Genomic DNA, 14759 nt, shown 5'->3' on the forward strand with positions numbered 1-14759 from the left:
TCATGTTGGGTTAGGATAAGTCCATCAAATCGAAGATATGAAGCATGAGAATCTAATAAACTAAAGTAGCAAGAAAAATTAGATTCATTATTTGTATCAATCAAATATAATCCAAGTTTCCTTTGCTTCTGTGTATGTCTAAGTATTACATCTACAAAGAATGGAACTATGACCCTTAAAGCAGTACAATAGACATTATTGCCTACAAAGTTTTGTTATCTTTTGTTTTCACTAACATTTCATCTGTGTTAGTCATTTCAGATTCCTAATATAAATCTGTTTTGGTGCTAAGAGTTTTATCTAAGTAAACATTAAGTATTGTATGGTATTTCATTATATAAGTTTAGGAAATTTGCTTAGCAGTGATACACAGGAAGAAATTTTTTGGTGACTATTTTGCCATACCTGGTAAGTAGGTACTAAATGTTTAATAGATGAATACAAAAATAACTTTCTTTGTCTGACTTATTTCACTTAGCAAAAGACACTCTAGTTTCATCCATGTTGTCACAAATGGCAAGATTTCAGTCTTTTTTATGACTGAGTAATATTCCCGTGTGTGTGTGTGTGTGTGTGTGTGTGTGTGTGTGTGTGTGTGTGTGTGTGTGTGTGTGTGCGCGCGTGTGTAAAACACCTTTCTCCAGTCATCTGTCAAAGGACACTTAGTTTGCTTCCATATCTTGGCTATTATAAATAATGCTTCAGTGAACATAGAGGTGCATAAGTCTTTTTGAATTCGTGTTTTTATTTTCTTCAGATAAATACCCAGGAGTGGGATTGCTCCATCATATGGCAGTTCTATTTTCAAGTTTTTGAGGTGCCTCCATGTTGTTTTCCACAGTGACTGCACCAGTTTACACCCCTACCACCAGTGCAAGAGGGTTCCCTTCTCTCCATATCCTCACAAAGACTGTATATGTTTTCACTTTTATGTGGAATCTAAGAAAACAAAACAAATGAATGAATAAAACAAAACCAAAACAGACTCACAGATACAGAGAACAAACTAGTGGTTGCCAGAGGGGAGGGAGGTGAGGAAGGGTGAAATAGGCGAAAGGGATTAATAGGTACAGACTACCGGTTATCAAATAAGTGTCACAGGGATGTAATGTCCAGCACAGGGGAGAGAGTCAAGGATATTTGAGTAACTCTGTCTGGTGCATAATCTATAAAAACATCAAATCACTATGTTATATGTGCGAAACTAATATAATAAGTCAACTATACTTCAAGTAAAAAACAAAAACAAGAGAGAAATTACTTAAATATTGCAACCTTTTAAAAAAGACAGTCAAGCCAGTTTTAACAAACAAAAACCAGTCAGTAGTGTTGCCTCTTCTTCTTTCATGCACTTTTCGAAGAACGATTTGGTGTGAAACATACGGGTTTGTTTTGACCGTGGTCATACTTGATTTCCATACATGAATAATTTCTACCCAAACTTTCCCATATATTATTACCTGTGTCTTTCTTGAAACTACAGGCTCTCAGAACACACTCTGGTTCAGGTTATTGTTTCACTGAAAGAATATTCATGTGATCATCAGCTTGTTTCTAAGGGAAATGTTATCTAATGATCAGTTCTGTTTTGTGTGGCTAAAGAATCTGCCAGATAATTGAGTATCATAATCGTAAGTCTGACAGAGACCTCGTGAGATGCCAGTTTTACTCTCTGTCAGGAAGCCTGGGGAGACACGGCTGAACTAGATATTGTGATTCTTCTGAATTTTTTTCATGACTTTTATCCTAAGTTCTCGGCATGAAATGGAGCAATTTCTGTCCTCATCTTCATGTCATAATCCTTCTTATACTTGGGTAGCAAGACTGTTATCCTTCTTTTCTCAAAACTAATTAGGCCCAATAGTCATTCTTTGATAAATTCATCCTACCTCCTAGACCTAATCACTTTCATTATTCACTGAGTGTTTTCCCAATTCATTATGTCTCCTTAGTTTCTGGGGACCTCAACACTCTCTCCCTTTCTCTCTCTCTCTCTTTCTCCCTCTCGCCATTTTGATAATAGCAACATCACATTTCTGCTCAAAGTTATTTTTAGTGCCTAGGATGTGTATCAGCAGTATGTTAAAAAGCATGGCGTCTGTCCTCAAAATATGTTTTCAATGGTTAAATTCCCATTTATGGTCCTTTAATTCAATTCTTATCCATCTTACTGTGATGTTGCTATGACCATTCAAAAGATCTGTTACTTGTGGCTTTTCCCTTCCTCTTGCTTTTTCATATATTTCTTTGTCATTTCAATTTTGGATTTCTTTGGAATCGTCCATAAAACTCCTATTTCCCAGGTGATATTTCCTCCTACAGATTACGAGATCAGAACTTTCTTATGACTCTCTTCTCACATCCTCTGATCTGACTGATTTAGTCCAGTTGTGCTGTAATGTCTAGTTTACTCCCCTGCTTATTAATTACCAGGCCCTCTCCCCCTCTTTCTCCTCGCTCGTGCCATCACTCTAAATTTCTTTGTAAATAACTGGAATACTCAAATACATGTTTCTTTCCACCTGCAGTTCTTAATAAGCCAGGATGAGCGATAAATATCTATTTGAAAGGTTGACTTAGTACCTGTTTGATTTTTATTTCCCTTACTCTAAAGTCCATGCATCTTTAAAGAGATTCAGGTCTAAAAGGGAATACAATATGTTAGTTGAGGAAAGCCTGCTCTACAAACGTGATATTTCAGTTAGATCTGTTTTAAAAATATACCTTAGAGTACCTTAATTTAGTTTGTTGCTTACAGTGTTATATAGGTAAATTATGCAAACTCTCATTAACAAAAATAACTTGTTATCCTTTGCAAACATGCTTCCAGTTAGAAAACTGCTGTTGGGAACAGAATGGTAGCTGTCTTTTCATAGCCTGCTTTTTTGTTCCTAACGGGTACAAATCATTAGGAATAAATTGTGTTCTGTCATTGTAGCCAGTAATTGGTGACATTTTCTTGTCACCATGGGAGTGTAAATAACAGCCATATACATACTGTCAACAGAGTCATTATATTATGAAAAACATAAACCGGTAGTCTGTTTCTTTTAACTATACTTTGCATATTTTCTATATTGAGTATGACACTGACATCTTCACCAATTTTTAAGGAATACTCGACAGCCGTTTTCATCATGAATGACTTCAGATTGTTTCATTATGCTTTACATAGATTTTAATTATTTCTATTTCTTCTATAATCCACCTGGAAAATATATTATTCCGAGAGTATTTTGTTTGCAAACAGACATTTGATCTAAAACAGATAGGGTTTGGGGGGTTTGTTTTAGTACTAGTAAAACATACAAGAGATGCAAAAGACTATAAACATTTGTGATGTATTTTTAAATGGGTCATGTTATAAGAATAACTAAAAATACAAGGACCTCAAATTTTGTATTTGTATAAGAAGTAGGGGTGATCTGTCCCCAGGCTGAAGAAAAAAATAATCCATTTGGAAGAAACATTCATGTGGACCAAATCCTCTAATTAACTTCCTTCATTGATTATTAAATTAGCACATGATTTCCAATTTGACTGTCCTGGCAATGTCACATGCCTATCACCTCTTAGACCGCCACCCCCCATAAAGGAAAAAAAATTCTCACTTTCAATAGCTTCCATTGCTTCCTGGAGAGGAGCTTTTCTTTTTCTTTGCCTCCTCGAAACCAAGACAGAAAACCTCCTCCTGGGTTGTGGAGAGGGCTCGACAGACAAGCCCGTTCCAGTTTTTATTTGACCTATGTCTTTATCAGCCTTGCCCGGAAAGTCTGTGAAGCAAGACTGGAAGAGCATGACTTGCTGGCCCGGCCACTGGACCCATTTTTGGGAGATCTTGGCATCACGACTTCCCCACTGAGAGGATATCTTCTAAGCGTCTCTCTTTGACTTTCTCTTTCCAGTTCTACAACATGTTTGAAGTTTATCTCAGATTCCCTCACTTTGAGAAAATATCATTATCGAAGTTCCCCTTACCTTGTTTTTCAGTTATTCATTCAACAAACACAGCCAAGGCATTGTTTCTGACTCTTCAGGGGCTGCAAAGCTGAAAGCCAAGAACTTCCAGGGTTGATAGTGAAGTATCTTAGCAATAACTCTGATAGGAGCTCCAGACACTTGTAATTTCAGACCTCTTTATCACAACGTTTGTCTCTTTTAGTATTTTTGCATTAATTTCTCGTTATTTCGGGCATTTCAGCTTTCAGGTGACCCTTTTTCCCGCTGAAGCTTAGTGCTTTAGCAGAGTGGTTCTTTTACTAAGAGTCACCAAATTTTTTTGTTTCACGGACTGCATCTAACTTGTATTTGATTTTGAGTCCTGCTTTTTCTTTGTTGGCCTCCTGATGATTCTTTGATATCCTTTCTTTCTTTATTTATTTATTTATTTTATTTTTTTATTTTTTTTATTTTTTGGGGGTACACCAGGTTCAATCATCTGTTTTTATACACATATCCCCGTATTCCCTCCCTTCCTTGACCCCCTCCTCGAGTCCCCCCCACCCTCCCCACCCCAGTCCTCTAAGGCATCTTCCATCCTCGAGTTGGACACCCTTTGTTATACAATAACTTCCCACTGACTATTTTACAGTTGGTAGTATATATATGTCTGTGCTACTCTCTCACTTCGTCTCAGTTTCCCCTTCACCCCCCGCCCCCTCCCATACCTCGAGTTCTCCAGTCCATTCTCTGTATCTACATCCTTGTTCTTGTCACTGAGTTCATCAGTACCATTTTTAGATTCCGTATATGTGAGTTAGCATACAATATTTGTCCTTCTCTTTCTGACTTACTTCACTATGTATGACAGATTGTAGTTCTATCCACCTCATTACATATAGCTCCATCTCATCCCTTTTTATAGCTGAGTAATATTCCATTCTATATATATGCCACATCTTCTGTATCCATTCATTTGTTGATGGGCATTTAGGTTGCTTCCATGTCCTGGCTATTGTAAATAGTGCTGCAATAAACATGATGGTACAAGTTTCTTTTGGGATTATGGTTTTCTTTGGGTATATGCCCAGTATTGAGATTACTGGATCATATGGTAGTTCTATTTGTAGTTTTTTAAGGAACCTCCAAATTGTTTTCCATAGTGGCTGTACCAACTTACATTCCCACCAACAGTGCAGGAGAGTTCCCTTTTCTCCACACCCTCTCCAACATTTGTTGTTTCCAGATTTTGTGATGATGGCCATTCTGACTGGTGTGAGGTGATACCTCATTGTGGCTTTGACTTGCCTTTCTCTGACGATTAGTGATGTTGAGCATCTTTTCATGTGTGTGTTGGCCATCTGTATGTCTTCTTTGGAGAAATGTCTATTTAGGTCTTCTGCCCATTTGTGGATTGGGTTATTTGCTTTTTTGGTGTTAAGCTTCATGAGCTGCTTGTATATTTTGGAGGTTAATCCTTTGTCCGTTGTTTCATAGGCAATTATTTTCTCCCATTCTGAGGGTTGCCTTTTAGTCTTGTTTATGGTTTCTTTCACTGTGCAAAAGCTTTTAAGTTTCATGAGGTCCCATTTGTTTATTCTTGATTTTATTTCCATGATTCTAGGAGGTGGGTCAAAAAGGATGTTGCTTTGATGTATGTCATAGAGTGTTCTGCCTATGTTTTCCTCTAGGAGTTTTATAGTGTCTGGCCTTACATGTAGGTCTTTAATCCATTTGGAGTTTATTTTTGTGTATGGTGTTAGGAAGTGTTCTAATTTCATTCTTTTACATGTTGCTGTCCAATTTTCCCAGCACCACTTATTGAAGAGGCTGTCTTTTTTCCATTGTATACTCGTGCCTCCTTTGTCAAAGATAAGGTGCCCATATGTGTTTGGGCTTACTTCTGAGTTCTCTATTCTATTCCATTGATCTTCCTTTCTATTTTTGTGCCAGTGCCGTACTGTCTTGATCACTATGGCCTTGTAGTATAGTTTGAAGTCAGGAAGCCTGATTCCACCAACTCCATTTTTCCTTCTCAAGATGGCTTTGGCTATTCGGGGTCTTTTGCGTTTCCATACAAATCGTAGGATTTCTTGCTCTAGTTCTGTGAAAAATGCCATTGGTAATTTGATCGGGATTGCATTGAATGTGTAAATTGCTTTGGGTAGTACAGTCATTTTCACGATGTTGATTCTTCCAATCCAGGAACATGGTATGTCCCTCCATCTGTTTGTGTCGTCTTTGATTTCTTTCATCAATGTCTTAAAGTTTTCTGCATACAGATCTTTTGCCTCCTTAGGCAGGTTTATTCTTAGGTATTTTATTCTTTTTGTTGCAATGGTGAATGGGAGAGTTTCCTTAATTTCTCTTTATGCTCTTCCGTTGTTAGTGTATAGGAATGCAAGAGATTTCTGTGCATTAATTTTGTATCCTGCTACTTTACTAAACTCTTCAATTAGTGCTAGCAGTATTCTGGTAGAGTCTTTAGGGTTTTCTATATATAATATCATGTCATCTGCAAAGAGTGACAATTTTACTTCTTCTTTTCCAATTTGTATTCCTTTTATTTCTTTTTCTTCTCTGATTGCCGTGGCTAAAACTTCCAAAACTATGTTGAATAATAGTGGTGAGAGTGGACACCCTTGTCTTGTTCCTGTTCTTAGAGGGAATTCTTCCAGTTTTTCCCCATTGAGAACAATGTTGGCTTTTGGTTTGTCATATATGGCTTTTATTATGTTGAGGTAATTTCCTTCTATGCCCATTTTCTGGAGAGCTTTTATCATAAATGGATGTTGAACTTTGTCAAAAGCTTTTTCTGCATCTATTGAGATGATCATATGGTTTTTATCCTTCAAGTTGTTGATATGATGTATCACGTTGATTGATTTGCGTATATTTAAGAATCCTTGCATCCCAGGGATAAACCCCACTTGATCATGGTGTATGATTTTTTTAATGTGCTGTTGCAGTCTGTTAGCTAGTATTTTGTTGAGGATTTTTGCATCTATATTCATCAGTGATATTGGTCTGTAGTTTTCTTTTTTTGTGACATCTTTGCCTGGTTTTGGTATCAGGGTGATGGTAGCCTTGTAGAATGAGTTTGGGAGTGTTCTGCCTTCTGCAATATTTTGGAAGAGTTTGAGAAGGATAGGTGTTAACTCTTCTCGAAATGTTTGATAGAATTCGCCCGTGAACCCATCTGGTCCTGGGCTTTTGTGTGTTGGGAGATTTTTAATCACTGCCTCAATTTCTGTACTTGTGATTGGTCTGTTCATGGTCTCTATTTCTTCCTGGTTCAATCTTGGAAGATTGTATTTTTCTAAGAATGTATCCATTTCTTCCAGGTTATCCAATTTATTGGCCTATAGTTGCTTGTAGTAGTCTCTCATGATCGTTTGTATTTCTGAGGTGTCCGTTGTTACTTCTTCTTTTTCATATCTAATTCTGTTGATTTGCATCTTCTCCCTTTTTTTCTTGATGAGTCTGGCTAATGGTTTATCAATGTTGTTAATCTTCTCAAAGAACCAGCTTTTCGTTTTATTTATTTTTCTTATGGTTTCTTTCCTTTCTTTTTCATTTATTTCTGCTCTGATCTTTAAGATTTCTTTCCTTCTGCTCACTTTGGGGTTTCTTTGTTCTTCTTTAGTTGTTTTAGGTGTAAGGTTAGGTTGTTTATTCGATCATTTTCTTGTTTCTTAAGGTAGGACTGTATTGCTATAAACTTCCCTCTTAGAACTGCTTTTGCTGCATCCCATAGGTTTTGGGTTGTTGTGTTTTCGTTGTCATTTGTTTCTAGATATTTTTTGATTTCCTCTTTGATTTCTGTAGTGATTCCTTGGTTGTTTAGGAGTGAATTGTTTAGCCTCCATGTGTTTGTATTTTTTGTAGTTTTTTTCCTGTAATTGATATCTAGTCTCATGGCGTTGTGGTCTGAGAAGATGCTTGATATGATTTCAATTTTCTTGAATTTGCTGAGGTTTGATTTGTGACCCAAGATGTGATCTATCCTGGAAAATGTTCCATGTGCACTTGAGAAGAAAGTGTAGTCTGTCGTTTTTGGATGGAATGTCCTATAAATATCAATTAAGTCGAGATGGTCTAATGTGTCATTTAAAGCTTGTGTGTCTTTATTGATTTTCTGTTTGGATGATCTGTCCATTGATGTAAGTGGGGTGTTCAAGTCTCCCACTATTATTGTATTACTGTCAATGTCCCCTTTTATAGCTGTTAGCATTTGCCTTATGTATTGAGGTGCTCCTATGTTGGGGGCATAGATATTTACCATTGTGATATGTTCTTCTTGAATGGATCCCTTGATCATTAGGTGGTGTCCTTCCTTGTCTCTTGTAATAGTCTTTCCTTTCAAGTCTAATTTGTCTGATATGAGTATTGCTACTCCAGCTTTCTTTTGACTTCCATTTGCATGGAATATCTTTTTCCATCCCTTTCCTTTCAGTCTATATGTATCCCTTGGTCTGAAGTGGGTTTCTTGTAGGCAGCATATAGAAGGGTCTTGTGTTTGTATCCATTCAGCCAGTCTGTGTCTTTTGGTTGGAGCATTTAATCCATTTACATTTAAGGTGATTATTGACATGTGTGTTCCAATGACCATTTTCTTAATTGTTTTGGGTTTGTATTTGTAGGTGTTTTCCTTTTCTTGTGTTTCCTACTTAGAGAAGTTCCTTTAGCACTTGTTGTAAGGCTGGTTTGGTGGTGCTGAATTCTCTTAACTTTTGCTTGTCTGGAAAGCTTTTGATTTCTCCCTCAAATCTGAATGAGATTCTTGCTAGGTAGAGTATTCTTGGCTGTAGGTTTCTCTCTTTCAGGACTTTCAGTATATCCTGCCATTCCCTTCTGGCCTGCAGAGTTTCTGTAGAAAGGTCAGCTGTTATCCTGATGGGTTTTCCCTTATATGTTGTTTGTTGCTTTTCTCTTGCTGCTTTTAATATTTTTTCTTTGTGTTTAATTGTCGTTAGTTTGATTAATATGTGTCTTGGTGTATTTCTCCTTGGGTTTATGCTGTATGGGACTCTCTGTGCTTCTTGGACTTGGTTCATTATTTCCTTTCCCATGTTGGGGAAGTTTTCCACTAGAACCTCTTCAAATATTTTCTCAGACCCTTTCTTGTTTTCTTCTTCTTCTGGGATGCCTATGATTCGAATGTTTGTACGCTTAATGTTACCACTGAGGTCTCTGAGACTGTCTTCTAATCTTTTTATTCTTTTTTCTTTTTCCTGCTCTGTGGCGTTTATTTCCCCCATTCTATCTTCCAACTCACTTATTCGTTCTTCTGCCTCAGTCATTCTGCTGGTTATAGCACCTAGAGTATTTTTAATTTCAGTTATTTTGTTATCCATTGCTGTTTGTTTTTCTGAGTTTTTATGAACTGTTTCTTGTACTTTCTCTATTTTGTTATTGAGATTTTGTATCATTTTTACTATCATGACTCTAAATTCTTTTTCAGGCATTTTTCCTATTTCCTCCTCATTTATTTGGTCTTGTGGGTTTTTTTCCTGCTCCTTTGCCTGCATGGTGTTTCTTTGTTTCCTCATGGTTGTCCAAACTTTTGGGGTTGCTTGTCCTGGTGATAGAGGTGTTTATAGAAGACTGTCCAAGCCTCAGACTAATGTCCAAGTATTGGATTAAACGAATATTAAGTCTAGGAAACACATACATGTATAAGACACACAATTACTGAATCCGTTAGAACATAAGGCTCTAGAAAGACCTGACAGAACCCCAGTGTGCTATCAGATATTCAAAGAGAAACCCAACAGAAATTGACAACTGAAACAGAACAAATCAGAGACAAAAGCAAAAGCAAACAAAGAAACAAATAACACCTTACACATACAAACATTAATCCAGGGAGATTTTGTAAGCTAGGATCAAATATAGAAAAGAGCCAGAGTACCACCAGAGAGAATGGAGATTCTCAGAATGTAATTAGACAACTGTACTAATAACTAAGATAAAGACAAAAGCCTAATATTAAATACCAAGGCAGTGCGTCATCTGGAGAATAGAGCAAGGAGTCTGAGCAGACTGATAGTGTTGCTTATAAGTATGTTAAGATAAAATAAACTTAAAATGGCTGGAAGAAAGGGGAACAGAAGAGCGTACTGTGGTTGGAAATATGCAAATAAAAAGAAAAGAATAGAAATGTATAAAAGATAGGGATGAAGGGAAAGTATGAGAGATATTTTGTCCGTACTACCAAAAACTTAGCTAGATATAGAAGTATATAAAAAGGGAAAAATAAAAAAAGAATAAAAAATATCATTAAAAAATTATGTTATAAAACTTGTAGATCCCTTAGGGCTAAGATCATATTTAATAAAGAAAAAAAAAAGAGAGAAAAAGAAAAAAAAAAAATCCAGAACTGATCCCAGAATGGACCAGTTCAATAGGTATTGATACTACTATTTCTGTTTCCTTAGAATCTCAGCTGTAAGTGTCCTTCTCCTTGCCTTGGGTTTTTTTGCATTTTTCTGTGACCAGCAGAGGTTCCTTTATTGTTCATCTGTAAGCGTCGGTGTGTGGGGAGGGAGAGGGTACAATAGTGGCTCCTTCTCCTGGGAGTGAGTGAGCAGTGGCACACTGTTGTTTCAGTCGGGCTTGGAGGTGCCTGTTGCAGAGGGATGCTGGTGGCTCAGGTGTAAACAGAAAGTCTTAGAGTTGGGCCTCTCTCGGGTTTTTTTTTTTGTTGCTGTTGTTGTTGTTGTTTTTTCTCTTGGCAGCCTCCCTGCTGCTGGCGTTGCAAGGGGTTTTAATCTAGCCCCGCCCGAGCGCCTGAGGATGCTTGTTATTCCTGAGCGCCTTAGGTGGCCTCGGGGCGTCTCTCCACTGCCTGTTGCAGAGGCGCAGCGATGTCGGGGCTCCCCGCAGTCCTTTCTGGTGTCCGAGGCCGTCTGCTGGTGTTCAGCTGGTTCTCTGTGGGAATGACTGCGTCCTTCCGTGCATTCCCAATGCATCTGTGGAGAGGAATGCACTCCACGTCTCTCTACTTCACCGCCATCTTTTTTCCCACCTCTGATATCCTTTCTATTCCTCTTCCTACTCAAGATCACACTGCCATCAAAAGCTGCAAATATGAGTCTCTTTCACAATGGAAATTTTTAAAAGAAATTTTCCAAACATAAACTGCTTTGAATTTTTTAAAAAAATGAACTCACATGATTTGTATTATATATTTTTCATCGTGGCTATCAAAACTCTTTGCCAAAGTGGAGCTCAATTTTCTATTTTTTATTCCCACTTACCATTTCCAAATCACTTCCAAACTTTCAACATTATTACTTTGTCTTACTTCCCTACTTGAAATCTTTTCACTGCTATATACTTCCATCAATTCACGCTATTTATTTATTTCAAATCTATTCTTAGTCCCTGGTACACAGGGAGCATATATATTGCTTCATTCAAATTTCTGCCCTTCTTTTGTAGAGAGTTTTTTATTTTTTTCCTCCAATTCTCTTGATTCCTGGGTCCATAAAATGTCTGTTCACCAGGGAAGACAGGAAAGAAGTTGAATCAAACTTCTTAGGAAGATTTCAGTTCTCTAAGCTTATCATTCCTGTTATTTAAACACCAAGTAATCTTATATTCCTCTTCTTTCCTTGAGATTCCTTATGAAGTCATTATAATGGACTCTTCTGTATTGTTTGCCATCTTGTGAATAAACCATGTGCTTTCCTGCCCCTTGGCCTTGATCATGACAAGCTGGCAATCTGCTTTACCCTCCCAGCTACTCTTTACGGGTCCAAATCCTGCCCATCTTTCAGGGCACCACTTAAGCACACTTTTGTGTTCGTTGTCCCGAAGTGTAACTAGCTGGCCTGCCTCTAAATTCCCGTAGTCTTTATTCACTGTAGTTCTTCCGTGACATTTAGCATTTACTACATTATTTTGAAGTTATCTATGTACCTGTCTTTTTCCCTTCCCTCTACTGTAAATACCTACAAAAGAGGTACTAGGCTTCTAAGTCTACTCCAAGGATTGTGCAGTGAAAGAGCTACACCCGAAATAGGTGCCCAGTTAAAATTTTCAACAACTGTGTGAAGAAATGAAGTGTCCATTGAACTATGTGTAGTGTAAGAAAATGGTGGGAGGAAGAAAGAAGAAAACTTAGCTCTTTGTAGACGAACATTTTGGTCTTCTTGGTAGGAAAATAGGTATTTGTATACTCGGACACAAAAATATTTTATAAAGAGCTGTATGTTGTGGCTGTTTTTTAAAACCACATTTGTAAAAAGGGGAATGAACGCGTTGGCTTCCATGACATACTGTTTTAATTAGAATTCAGACCATTTGTGCAGCCCTTATTACGGTTTCTTCTTATTTGCATTCACTAGATTTTCTTTCCTAAATGATTTATACACTCGCATAACTTGAAATTTTACACATTAAACTTATTGCACATTGTCATTATACATTAAAATTATTTTCATAATCTTGAGTACTTTAATATATCGTATGTTCTTATGCAGATAATTTATGTTAAGAGTTTTCTCTAGCAAGCTTCACACTGTCACTTGGAACACTTTAGAAATCAATATTGTAGAATCCTATAAGGAGAAAAAATATTTCTAAAAGTACTCCCCTGTGTCCCCATTAATTTGTGTATTATCAAGGCCTTTATTAGGAATATAGTTGCTAATGTAAGCCTATAATAAACAGAGTATAATTGAATTTTCAATATTTTGTCGCCTGGGAGTAATTTTGTTACAAGACCTCTGCTCCATCTTCTGACTAATTGTCAGCAGTTACTCAGCATCACGGCATTAATGTCACCAAACAGTGCAGAAATATCTACCTGATTGCATTATATTTAAAGACAGGCCTTTCAAGCCCTTGATATTTTTTCTTTAAATTATTTACCTCAATTTTAAATAGCATTTAGAATGCAATACATGTAATGAGCCGACATGTTTTTAATACAAACTCAGACGTGAGCTCAGATTTGTTGGGTAGACAATAAAGTCAGTGATGTTGGGAATCCCAAAGCATTGGAGCAGCAGTGTGGTGGAGCGGGAAGCTGGCGGAGCCAGGCAGGGCTCCAGCCCTAGAGGGGTGGACGTCAGACCTTCTTCATTGTGTTCAGCTCGTGCTTTGGTCAGTTACTTTTTTTTGTTTCCTGTGAACCTCATCTGGGTGAATCAGATATTATGGTGATCATATATTATGCCAAATGATATCCTAATATATTATCAAATATAAAGACAATAACAGTTGAAAATGTTAGACACATGTCGATTGGTGAGAAAAAAGGAAACTTTTATTGTTGGTGATGCCAGATGGTTAGAATTGAGCTTTTTCCAAATCCAGAGCATAGGATATCATCCCTGGAACAATTCAGGTTTCTCTGTTGTTCCAATATAATAAGTACTGACTCCTTTCACTCCTATAAATGTCTTGGTTTGGTCATTAAATTAACTGGTCACCCAACCTATAACACATTTTTAGTTTAGTACGTCTTCCAGTTCCCGGACGGCTTGCTAATGACCCGTGCAGTTAGATTAAAACAATTGTGTTCCTGTTCCGGAATCCTACACTTGACCTACTTTGCAAACTCTCTCAATCTCTCTTTGTTCAACAATTAAATATTGTTCAACAATTAAATTTTGAATGTGGATATGAGCACAGCCAATTTTTTGAAGCTAAACATTTTCGTTGTTTGCTTCTCTGTGATATAATATGTATACAAAACGAATCATGTAACTATCTGATGATATATATGATTTAAAATTTTTAATTCAGAAGAAAATTTCCCAAGGAAAATTCTTCCCAGTGTGTGAAAACAAGAGAGCCTGGTGAAGACAGTATTGTACAAGCCTCTGTGTGTACTCAAGTTGATCACAACAGCGAAGTTTGAGGGGACGTTTTATCACGTGATCACGGAGGGGCACATCTCCGTATATGAGTCAAGTCAAGCACATTTGGCAAAAATGAAGAGTTGTGGTTTTCAGATGGCATAGCTGAATTCAGTTAAAGCAGGCCTTGATGGGTATGCATGATACTCAAAGCTCTGTGCTTGGTCGTGGGGAGGATACAGAGAGAAGGCAGCTCCCTTGAGGGCACTGCAGTTCAGAAGTGGAGGTGGGGGTGCTCCCAGTTATCAGTCAGCTTCTCCCTGCAGACTCTGTGCTCAGCTTCTTAAGAGCAGTAGCGGTAGGTTATTGTTATTCCTATTTTATAAATGAGGTAACTGAGGAATAAAGAGATTTATCTCTTTGTCTGTCTTGAGCATCTCCCTGTGCTGCTGTGACGAACCAAACAGATACATCCTGTCCTCATGGGGGCTTATACGTCTAGTGGGAAAAACAGATCTTCCACAAGGAAACCACACACATGAGATCACTCCACATCTAAGGAAAGGGACTGGCTGCAGTGAGAGGGGGTTTCAGGGTGCAGGAGGGAGGGAGGTCTTTGGGTCAGATGGTCAAGGAAGTCTTCTCTGAAAACGTGACAACTTTAAAGCTGAGACTCTGCGGGTCAGAATGAGTGAGTCAGAGGAGGCAGCAGGAGAGGTTGCAGGTAGAAGGAAAGCGCTGTGAAGACTTGAGGAACGCTTGCTGGAGCACTTGAGACGCTGAAGGCAGGACGCTGAAGGGTAACTTAGTGTTCAGGACCAGTGTGACTTATGAAATAAGGTTGGCCAAGAAAGCCGGACTTGGCCGAGCTTGGATTTTAAAGGAATGTGAATTTGTAAAAAAAATTACATTGGGTTCCAGAAGTCCTTCGTCTGCCCCAGATTACAGTGGGAAGCCGTGAGAGGGTTTGGAGCAGGGAGAGATGGGATCCAATTGGCCCAGGACCCC

General features: G+C 37.9%; 1 protein-coding gene across 1 annotated transcript in view; it reads left to right on the plus strand.

Annotated features, from left to right (window-relative positions):
- TENM3 (teneurin transmembrane protein 3) overlaps positions 1-14759 on the plus strand; it is a 592830-nt gene that overhangs the window by 192862 nt on the left and 385209 nt on the right. The window lies entirely within an intron of this gene.

Source organism: Hippopotamus amphibius, chromosome 10 (genome assembly GCF_030028045.1).
Source record: "Hippopotamus amphibius kiboko isolate mHipAmp2 chromosome 10, mHipAmp2.hap2, whole genome shotgun sequence".
In the NCBI taxonomy this organism is placed as follows: Eukaryota; Metazoa; Chordata; class Mammalia; order Artiodactyla; family Hippopotamidae; genus Hippopotamus; species Hippopotamus amphibius.